General features: G+C 37.6%; 1 long non-coding RNA gene across 1 annotated transcript in view; it reads left to right on the top strand.

Moving 5' to 3' along the window:
* Nucleotides 1-496: 496 nt before the first annotated feature.
* Nucleotides 497-10,713, top strand: part of LOC125752419 (uncharacterized) — a 90,101-nt gene continuing 79,884 nt past the window's right edge. Inside the window, exon 1 of the long non-coding RNA XR_007401908.1 lies at nucleotides 497-628. This is a non-coding gene — a long non-coding RNA (uncharacterized LOC125752419). The remainder of the gene's footprint in view (nucleotides 629-10,713) is intronic.

The following is a 10,713-nucleotide window of genomic DNA, read 5'->3' as shown; positions in this document are numbered from 1 at the left end:
CTTTAAGGAAAATATTTGCAAACAAACAAACAAACAAAGAAAAAAGGAAAATATTTGCTACATTCTTAAATTATGGAATACTCTGGTTTCCATAGGATGCAAATATTTGGCCTGTCAATTAAGTTTCTGTGTTTCCTGTAGGCAGTTGGCACAGGGATGAGAGGTGGTGTGAAATTCAACAGTTACTAAAATTGAGCAGCTCAGAATGAAAATGGGCTTTTAAATTTTATTATCTAATATAGTTCTGAATATGGCAATGACCTAAGGATTATGAATATGGAAAACATCTCATTTGAGTCTAACATTTTGATCCCAGCACCTCATCTTGTTCTATGAAAATAACATAATCAGGTTGAGAGAATATACGCAGAGCAAAGATTAGCCAATTTTAACTAATGCTTTCTGGAAATGGTGCACAGTGTACAAAAGGAACTTTCATCATCTGGGTGACGTATGCCTGGTGACAGAAACCTAACTTCTTTGATGACCACAGGCTTCCATCTGGTGGCAAAGCACACTCCTTGTTCATCATACTTAGGCTGAGTGAGATCTTAAGCCAGTGTCTGTTGGGAAACTATCTTGAAAATAATCAATCCACCAAAACCATGACTTCTCAGAACAAGACAAGGTAAAAAATTTCTTTATAGTCAATCAAAAAAAACAAGCAACGACCAAATTTTTTTTTGATTTTTAAGTTATCAAGCAAGAAAACAGAATTGCTTATAAAACAGCAGCTGGAAATTATTCTTTTACTATTTAGGGTATAGGCTCAACTTATTTTTTTAAAGATTTTATTTATTTATTTGAAAGAGAGAGAACAGGAGCATGGGGAGGGGCAGAGGGAGAGGGAGAAGTACCTAGCAGGAGACCGATGTGGGGCTCCATTCCAGGACTCCTGGGATCATGACCTGAGCCGAAGGCAGACGTTTAATTGACTGAGCCACCAGGTACCCGTAAGTTCAATTTTTAAAAAGATATATTGAGTTTGTGCTTAGATAATATTTAGCAAAATATGTACTCAGCAAATAGCAATTGCATGTAATAATATACCCTTAGCTACCAAAACTTGTTCCTATATTTAATATGGGATATATGCGAGCATCATTTGTTTGCTTTTTATATTCTTCTCCTGTGTTGTTCCTTTGTTCCTTTTACTTAGTTTATCCGTGAACATTAATTTTGTAATTAATAAGAAGTAAATTTATAGAAAATTTAGTATTTTTTCATCAAAAGGCTTGTTCTAGAGGTAATAGAAAAGCTCACTGAAACATATTTGGGTCATTTTTTACTCAAAATAATTTTGGTTGCCAAATATTCTTTTGACATATGATACCACTTCTTCATCTAAATGCAAACTCTGCCCCTATGACAACTGAAGCACAATGCCCTTACTTCTCCTGCCACTGAAACGAGTGCTGGGAACTACTTGTATGGCTGTATTCTTGGTCCTCACAGCCCATGGAAAGGAATGATGAAGCCCAGGTGACAACTTAAAGCTGGATGACATTTTCTAGACTTTATTTTTTGGAATCAATACGAAAAAAATAGAGGTAGAGGGGAACATATATATCCAGTTCTAGGTTCTAAGTTAGGAGAAAATTCATCCCCATTTAAAAGAATTGCAGGAGGTAAGTGACATCAAGGAAAAGCTAGTTTCTATTAGAAAAAGAAGATGAAGAGAATGAAAATGGACAGGAAGTTGGATGAGGATAAAGGGTATTTTTCCAATGGCAGAAGACACAATGGAAGGGTTTGGGAAGCCGGTGAGGAGAGGTAGATCGGGCCAGAAATGGAGGCAGATGGATAAGAGCACTCACTGGACCCATATAGTGATAAAAGTCCTGATGATGGATAACACAGGCAGCTGTTTCTAGTCTTGACTAATCAGAAGAGGTATGTAAATCATGATGGGATCGGTCCTAAGAAGGTCTGGGGAGACATCATGCATGCTCATGTTGGATGTCTTGAGGCCAGGGCATGAGTGAACTCCCTCTCAGAGGACTTTGATCAGAACTACCAGTTACTGTAGGATTTTTTCCCTCTTAACAGTGAAGCAGTATGTCAGTTGGGAAAGGGGCAAATCCTCATGGAGTAAGAATCCAGGATTCCCCTCTTTCCTTATTGAGCATGATGTGGTGGCTTAAGAACTTACATCATAGAAGTAATGGAAGACCTAAATTATTGTAGAAAGATCTATTGTATTAACGTATATATTAACGTATATATTATACTATATATATGTACTATATATATATGTATAACGTATACTATTGTATTAACGTATATATTATTTTCACTTAATACTGGATACTTAAAAGAATGTTACTATTTCCTTCCTTTTGTCCCAAAAGTATTCAAAATTTGGTACTCTGCTTCTAGGCCCCACTGCCTCAGAGAACCTGAGATTTGAAAGTAAAATGTGCTGTGCGTGAGGAATAACTTCCTCACAGGTGTAATATGAAGTGAAGAGCCTTGGAATGAACAGGGATAAAGGCTGGTACTGGGAACGGAGGCCAGTAGAAGAGTTTTCCACAACAGAGTAGGGTCCAGGGAGATCACATGAGTGCATGTAATATCTCTGATGGTTGCTCATTGCAGAATACTGATGGAGGCCAAGTACTGATCACCAAAGGTCTTCAGTGACCAAGCCTATAGTCCATGGACAGGATTTCTAAGGAATGCACTTCTGAGCTTTAAAGAGAGCATTAGTGCTCTCTGGAGGGTAAAACAGAAAGTAGCTTTTGCAAAAAAGAGGTGCTGTAAGAACTGGGAGGGAGGGCCATTCCACCTCCCACATCTTTCTATATGCACACAAGCATCCTTCTTTCCCCCCTCCAAATTTGGAATCCAAGGAGTGAGAAGACACTAAAACACATGACTGAGATTTAATTTCTCACCTCCACGGAGAGTAGGGGCACACAGAAAATTAAACCAAAATAACATTTCTTGTACTGATGTGTGAGGAGGAAATACTTACCTATTACACATACAAAAAGTCCTTGCAAGTTATTTATGTTGGTTATTATTTCAATTCCTCTCAATCTCCCAAGGTTCCTATCAAACCAGGATGTACTGAGAGCCATGTGCCAGTAGCAGTGCATACATTACATGATTTGATCTTCCCAACTTCCCTAAATAAGTAGCATCGCCCCCATTTTTTGAGTTGAAAAAAAAATGAGTGCAGACAGATTAAGGAACTTGACCAAGATCACACAGATGGTAAGATGTTAGCTGGGATTTAAGTCTAAGGTTGCCTAATTCCAAAATTCATGCTCTTTTTATTTTGCTAGGCTGCTACAAGAAACATTTTTTAATGCATTAAATGATACATAAATGCAAGCATCATTATTATGTTAAATGCTCAGGGGATCAGAGAACAGAGGCACAATATTCTCAGAGCTTTTCTCACTTCCAGGAATAACAAATGTACCTATGCTTTTGAAGCACATAACTTTGGGAGTAGGATGTAAAGAAATTATTATTCTGTCTTAAAATATTATCATGTAATGGTCAAATGTCAGGCATTCAAATAGGCTGTCATTAGAGTAGTTTCAATTCTCTCTTAAAAATGATCACATCAGAGACAGTAATAGAACCAAGGTTTATAAAATTAAATTTACCAGTAAAAATCAATTTTTGACCTAAGCTAAAGGAAAAAACAAAACATGAGAAAAATTGCTCACTTCTGATTGAAAGAAAGTAAATGGAAATGTGCATTGATCCTCATGGGGAATACACATAAGATCTATTATTGTTTTCACTTCAATCCTGAAAAGACATTTCGGACTTCAGAAAGGCTCATGAAATTGACACAACTTTAGTGAAGTAAATCTGAGTCTTAGACGGGGATTCAAAATTGTGTTCTACTTAAGTTTAGAAGTTAAAATTCAATGTTAGATAAAACAGATTTGTATGAGACATGAATGTTACTATGTTAATACTTCATTAACTCAAGTTATCTGATTACTGAACAAACAGATGATTAGAAACCTACAACATCCCAGAATGGAGGTAGAGAGAGAGAGGAAAGGGGATGAAATAATGACAAGGCTGGGACCCAAACAAGAAGGGGGGATTCTGGGGAACAGATTCCCGGATCATTCCAGAGAAGAAGTCCACATGGTCAAGACACAGTGTTTTAGGTCCCAATTCTCAAACAGAGGTTCTAAAACTAATTAGCATTGTGATCTACAATCAAGAAGGCAGAATAAAGCAACCAGAAGGTAGCTGTACACTTGACCATCAAACAAGAAATAGTTGATTTATAAGACATCTTAAAAATATGCTAACCCCAAGCAGAAAGATGGTCCAATCTCACAGGAACTGGTCCAGCTAGTCAAATAATACATAGTTAAGGTCAGGATTCCAGTTCCAGAGAGGACACCACACAAGGACACTACTTGAATGAATGAGATGGGAACCTGGGTCAATACCCAGACCTAGGACTGAACCAAAAGAGTGGGAAGAGGAAAACAAGTGAAGTGTGTAGTCTTCTGAGCCACTCACATACTCCCTTGTTTACCAGATCCCAAGTCTAGGGGTAGAAAAATACTTACTGAGGTAGAGGAGGGAACATGGTTCTGGGATAAAGAAGTTGAAATCAAGAGCCCAATGGTCATTACTAGAATATCAGACTTATTCCAATATCCAATCAGCCATGTAAAAGATAGAAGAGGACAGAGAAAGGGGAGACTTGTTGATGATGTATAAGTCATGCACAGGCCTATGAAAATTCATTCACATTAAGGGAGAGTACGATGGCTTATATGGTCTCAGCCTGGAATAGTTGGAAAAGACAAACGCTGACAGGAAATATATTCTACCAAATAAAATAAACACATTTTAAAGCATCTTATCTCCCCTTCAGAAATTGCTCGCATTAGATCCTAGATTCATTTAAATTAAATTTCTTTGTTTCCTCCCATTCAAACATAAGAGTCTGAAGAGAGTTAAAGGCCACCACTCACAGCTGCTGTGTTATTAAGCAGGTGTAACAGAATGGGCTCAGAGTTAGCTAAGAGAATAGAACTTTAAGAGGCTCCACGTGGAAATTGAGGTCAAAAGCTATGCCTATGGCCCAAACTCCTGACTTCGGTCGAGTTGTAGAGATCTGTTCATTACCAAGGCTCCTCCCTGCCCTCTATCTTGTCTAAAATGGATTAGCATCTTCAGGGCATTATTATGCCCTTTTTACTTTTTTATCACATTAACTTTCTTCCACAAAAGAAAACTCTTTCTGACATAAATGTTTGATTAGAAGCTTTCATATATTCCAATATGAAATGCTCCCTCTCAACTAGGGCTCATGAAATATATATCAAACAAGTTCTTTATGCAGCATAAAACAAATTTCACTACTCCTTTTCAAGTAAAATAATAACTGTTAGACTAGTCCTAATTCCTGTAATTAGCTGCCAGAGGTAATTATTATAGCCCATAGGTACACACGCAAATTCAATTTTTCAATAAACCTACCCTACCCTGAATTCCAAAGACCAAGGATAATAACTTTCTTTGGCTTTTGCCTGAATTATTATACCAGGAGACATTTGACTGGGGTGTTTTTCAATCATTTTACTTGTAAAGTTTTGCAAAAACAATTCTTCATAATCCATTTTATTAAAAATAACTTTAGTTTCCAATTGCGCTAAATCTTTTTAGCTCAGTAGGGTTCAGTCCCCAGATCTTATCTCTTTTCTTTCTGCACCCATTCTTAAGCAATCTCTTCCAATGTCAAAACTTTAAACATCATCTGTGGAAATATAATTGGGCATTTGTATTTATAGTCCAGACCCATTCTTGAACTACAGATTCATATAGCTAATCATTTACTCAATATGACCACTTTAGATACCTCAAACTTTACATGTCCAAAACTAAATGCCTGATCTTCTCCCCCCAAACTTCACCTTTCCTCATTATTCTCAAATTCAATAAACGGTAACTCCATATTTCCAGTTCAGACCCAAAACTTTGGGGATGTTCTTGACCCTTGACTCCTCTCTTTTTCTGTCATGCATTTGCAATCCATCATCATATCTTGCCAACTCTTACTTGGAAATTTTCCATAACCTTATACTTTCCCCCAATTCCACAGGAAATCCAAACCCCAACATTTCTTCATGAGTTTCAATAACCTCTTAACTAGTATTCTTGCTTCTCCTATTGCTTCCATTCAGTCTACACCCCACACAGCAAACAGGGTCAACCTTCTCATCTATGTCAGATCACATCTGTTCAAAATACTACCATGGGTCTTGATCACTCAGTTAAATTTAAAGCCTTACTGTGGTCAATATGCTCTGCGAGATATGGTGCCTTACTACAGCTCTTAATTCATCTACTTTACTTTCCTCCTTTTTCACTCTGCTTTAGCTACTGATATTCCTGCTATCTACCCCCTGACCAAACTGAGCATACTCCAACTCTAGGGCTTTTGTTCTGGCTATTCTCAGCCTTACTTCATTTGATCCTGAAAATAATACTATGAGATAAGTACTAAAATTACCCATGCTTCTTTTAAATTATTTACAAAAGCAAATTCTCAGGTCCCATTAGGGAGCAGGACCCGGAAATCTGTGTTTTAACAAAACCTAGAGGAGATTCTGATGTGTGCTAACACTTGAAAACCACTGCAGTGTCTGGAGACATTTTTTTGTTGTTATGACTTGGGAAGGAGGAGAAAAATGTTACTAGCATCTAATGAATAGAGACCAGGGATGCTGCTAAACATCCTATAATGCATAGGACAGCCCCACAATAAAGATGATCTAGTCCAAAATGTCAATATTGTCAAGGTTGAGAAATATAGTTGTAACATCTAGACCAATGTTTCTCAACCTTGTTTTTTTTCATTATCAGCTACCTAAGGACCTTCTTAGACATTTACCCTCACCAACATTCTTTTATTTTTTAAAAGATTTTATTTATTTATTCATGAGAGACACAGAGAGAGAGAGGCAGAGACACAGGCAGAGGGAGAAGCATGCTCCATGCAGGGAGTCCAATGTGGGACTTGATCCCTGGTCTCCAAGATCAGGCCCTGGGTTGAAGGCGGGGCTAAACCGCTGAGCCACCGGGCTGCCCCCTCACCAACATTCTGCTGGTAAATTTTAGTAACATAGATATACCATATATCTATTTGTTTTGTAGTCCCTTGGAGGACAACAAATAACTTGTAATATATAAGTTTTTTTTTCAAAAAAAAAAATCCATTTTACTCTGGTTTAGAGCACATGATCTAGACCAATAACTAGCATATCCTGAGCAGACAAGTATAGCCCTATGTGAAGAAATATCTTATCCACCAAAAACACTGTAGAATCTGGCAAATACATACTAGCAAGAAATGGGGATATGGGTTTGAATAGTTAGAGTATTGGACTGGGGAGATGAGAGTTTATTGGTATAGGAGTACTCTCTTTTAACGTTACAATGACTCTAAGGCTTGGCCTGATGTCATCAAAAGTGAGATGCAGAACTGCCTTGGCTAGTAAAGATTAGAAGGAACAGAGGGGTGAACAAGTCAAAATGAAATCAGGAGGCCATCAGCTATGTTCCCTGGGAAGGCTTGAATGTCATTCCCTTCACTAAAGAAATAAGGAATGTACTGGTGAGGGAATATCAACACTGCTGAGATGAAATTTAAAAAATTTTGTGACCTAGAATTTGGAAAATGATAAGAGGGAAAAATTCATTATGACTCCATTTTTGGCAATTGGATAGTATTACTTTTTCTGATAAGAAACACAAAAGAAGGCATGTTTGAGAATAAAGATAATTAACTCATCTTGAGACTTCATTGATTTGAGGAATCAATGATGCCTTCACCTAGGTTTCAAAGGACAGTGCCACCTAGCAGAGCCACTGGATCCCAGCAGAGATCCTTGGTATGAATGGGGCCCACCAAGATGTAGAAGTGACACTGCCAGCCCTGTGGACCTGAAAAGCAGAACACTGAGTCAAAGAGAATTCTTCTTGAGCCTATGGTCAAATGAAATTTGTCCCATTAAATTTCGGACTTGCTTGGGACCTGTCATTCCTTTTGTGTTGAAAGGTAAACTGAGACATATTAAAATTTAGAGAGTTAACAAAAACCAGTTTGAATCCAGCAGCACCAAACTGGAAGTGGTTAGGATAGGTCCATCAATGGAAGCTAGAGGATATGGAAACAAGCAATACAAGAAAATCATTTGATTGGCTACAATTTAAGTAGTTGCTTTCTTTGGTAAAGCCTAGATGGCTGCTCATGATTGGTTGTCCTTAGGTTGTGATTTTTTAACCATGAGGGATTACAGGTTTAGGTTTTGGTTCACTTATGTAAGCTACAAAGGCATTAAAGTCACCTCAGTGTAATATCTCCATTTAAAGTTAATTTAACACTACTTTCTCTTTTTTTTATTTTAAAGATTTTATTTATTTATTGATTGATTGATTGATTGATTGATTTAAAAGAGAGAAAGCACAACTAGGGGGAAGGGCAGAGGGACAAACAGACTCCTTATGGGCAGGGAGCCTGATGGGGGGCTCAATCTCTGGACCCTGAAATCAAGACCTGAGCCAAAGGCAGCCACTTAATTAACTCAGCAACCCAGGTGCCCCTTAACACTACTTTCCTACTTCTCCCCTTTAGAATGGGAATGCCTGTCCCATCAGTGTATTTTGGAAGCATCTAACTTGTGTAGTTTTAAAGGTTCACAGCTGGAGAGGAATTTTTCCTCAAGATACAGTGTATCTCAAGTCATATCTGAGTTTTCTTCATATCTAATTTAGACAATATATAAGTAAGACTTTGGACTTCAGATTTTTTAGAGTTGATACTGGAACATGTCAAGACTTTTGGAGTGAAATAAATATATTTTGTATGTGAGGTCACAAATTTGGGGGGAGGGTGCAAGAGCAGAATGCTGTTGAATGTTTACAGCTCCACCCCCCAGCAAAAAAATTCCTATGTTGAAACCTAAATCCCAATATGATGGTGTTTGGAGATGGAGCACTTTAGAGGTGATTAGGTCATGAGAGTGGTGCTCTCAAGTGTGATTCTATTTCTTTGTCTGAGGGCTTTTATCAGTGCCACAGGAGCTGGTACAACTTATACACAGGTAGCCCAAGATGTCAGGGAACCCCATACCACTGAGGAATGAGAGTTGATGGATAAATAACCCAGTTTCCTCTTCCATTGGTGATGCAATACTGAAGTACATTCTATATGATTTCTCAGAAGATCCCCAGCAGAACTGAACCCCAACTGATCACAATGGTAATCCACTTACTCATGCTTGCTTTAAGGGCTTTCTCCTTTTCCTTTCTCAGTTTCTCCCACAGCTTCTCTTGTGCTTTCTGGGATCATCTCCCAAATAAGATATATATAGTTATTTCCCTGTCTGAGTCTGATTTTGGGTAAACCCAAACTAAAAAAAGTGTTCTTCCTTCCTTAATACAACTTAAGTAAAATTTTTTGGAAATTTAAAAATTTTATTCTATCTAAATTCAATTAATTAACATATGATGTACTGTGAGTTTCAGGGGTAGAGGTCAGTGATCCATTGGTCTTATATAACACCTGGTGTTCACCCCATCCCATGACCTCCTTCATGCCCCTCCCCCAGTGACCACACGCCCCCTCCCCTCTAGCAACCCTCAGTTTGTTTCCTGTGATTAAGAGTCTCTCATGGTTTGTCTCCCTCTCTGATTTCATTTTGTTTTATTCTCCCCCCTCCCCCTATGATCCTCTGTTTTATTTTTTAGGACTAGAAGTTAAAGTTAAGAAAAATCATCTGGGACATACTCAGAAATATGTAGGCTTGATACAGCACTTAAAAGGAGATAGCTTTAAGTGAGAGTTTCGTAGACATTTTTGTGCAGATGTTACAGATAAGCTCAGTTCTTTTCAGTTATAGGGATCTTAATTTCTGACTTTTTGCCTTAGAATTTGTCAGGTTAAACCACTGCTAAGCTTTGGAGAACCAGAAGACTCATCTTGCTTTCTGCATGTCTTTGCAGAGGTGTGTCATTTTCTGTGGGGTGTGTCATTGCTCTGATAAACTTTTCCCAAGCCAATGGAAAATGGAGACCATTTTAAATTTTCATTAGCTTCATGATGCCTTATCCTGCTTGCCTGCTATTAGAAGGCAATTATTTGATGAGCTCTCTTAAAAGAATGAAAATGCTAAATGATGTTCACTTAGTGGAAACTTAAAAATCTGATCTCATTTCAGATCCAGAGTTCCTGCTACAGGAAAAAAAAACAGTAAAAGGTTGGAGGCACTTCATCAAAATGAAAAGAAACTAGTTCCTACTAGGACGGAACATTGTAAAAAAAAATCCTTGTGCATCCTTCTCTCAAAAATTTGACATTTGTTATTCTCATAGATCAAATGAGAGCTTTCATCAATTTCTAGATTATTTGAACCACCTTCCAATGTTAAAGTGCCAAGATTTCACTTTATAAATTAAAATAGCTAAAATACATCTTCATTCTATCCTGACTTCAAATAGATTTACTCTTAGGTTTGTGATGTTGTTTACAACATCATTTTTGACTTTTATATTATTTTCTGTGGCTCCTCCAGGGTATGATCCACAGTTTTTGCTGTTGAATCTGCATGCCTTCCTCATTTAAGACATAATAGAAATAGTTAAACCAAATGACAACAGAAAAATCAAACTAAAAACAGTAAGAAGATTCTTCAGAATCTGTTCAGCTAGAATGAA

This window comes from Canis lupus, chromosome 13, assembly GCF_003254725.2.
Source record: "Canis lupus dingo isolate Sandy chromosome 13, ASM325472v2, whole genome shotgun sequence".
NCBI classification, from domain to species: domain Eukaryota; kingdom Metazoa; phylum Chordata; class Mammalia; order Carnivora; family Canidae; genus Canis; species Canis lupus.
The sequence above is the reverse complement of the archived record's forward strand: the minus strand, read 5'-3'. Positions and strand labels throughout refer to the sequence as shown.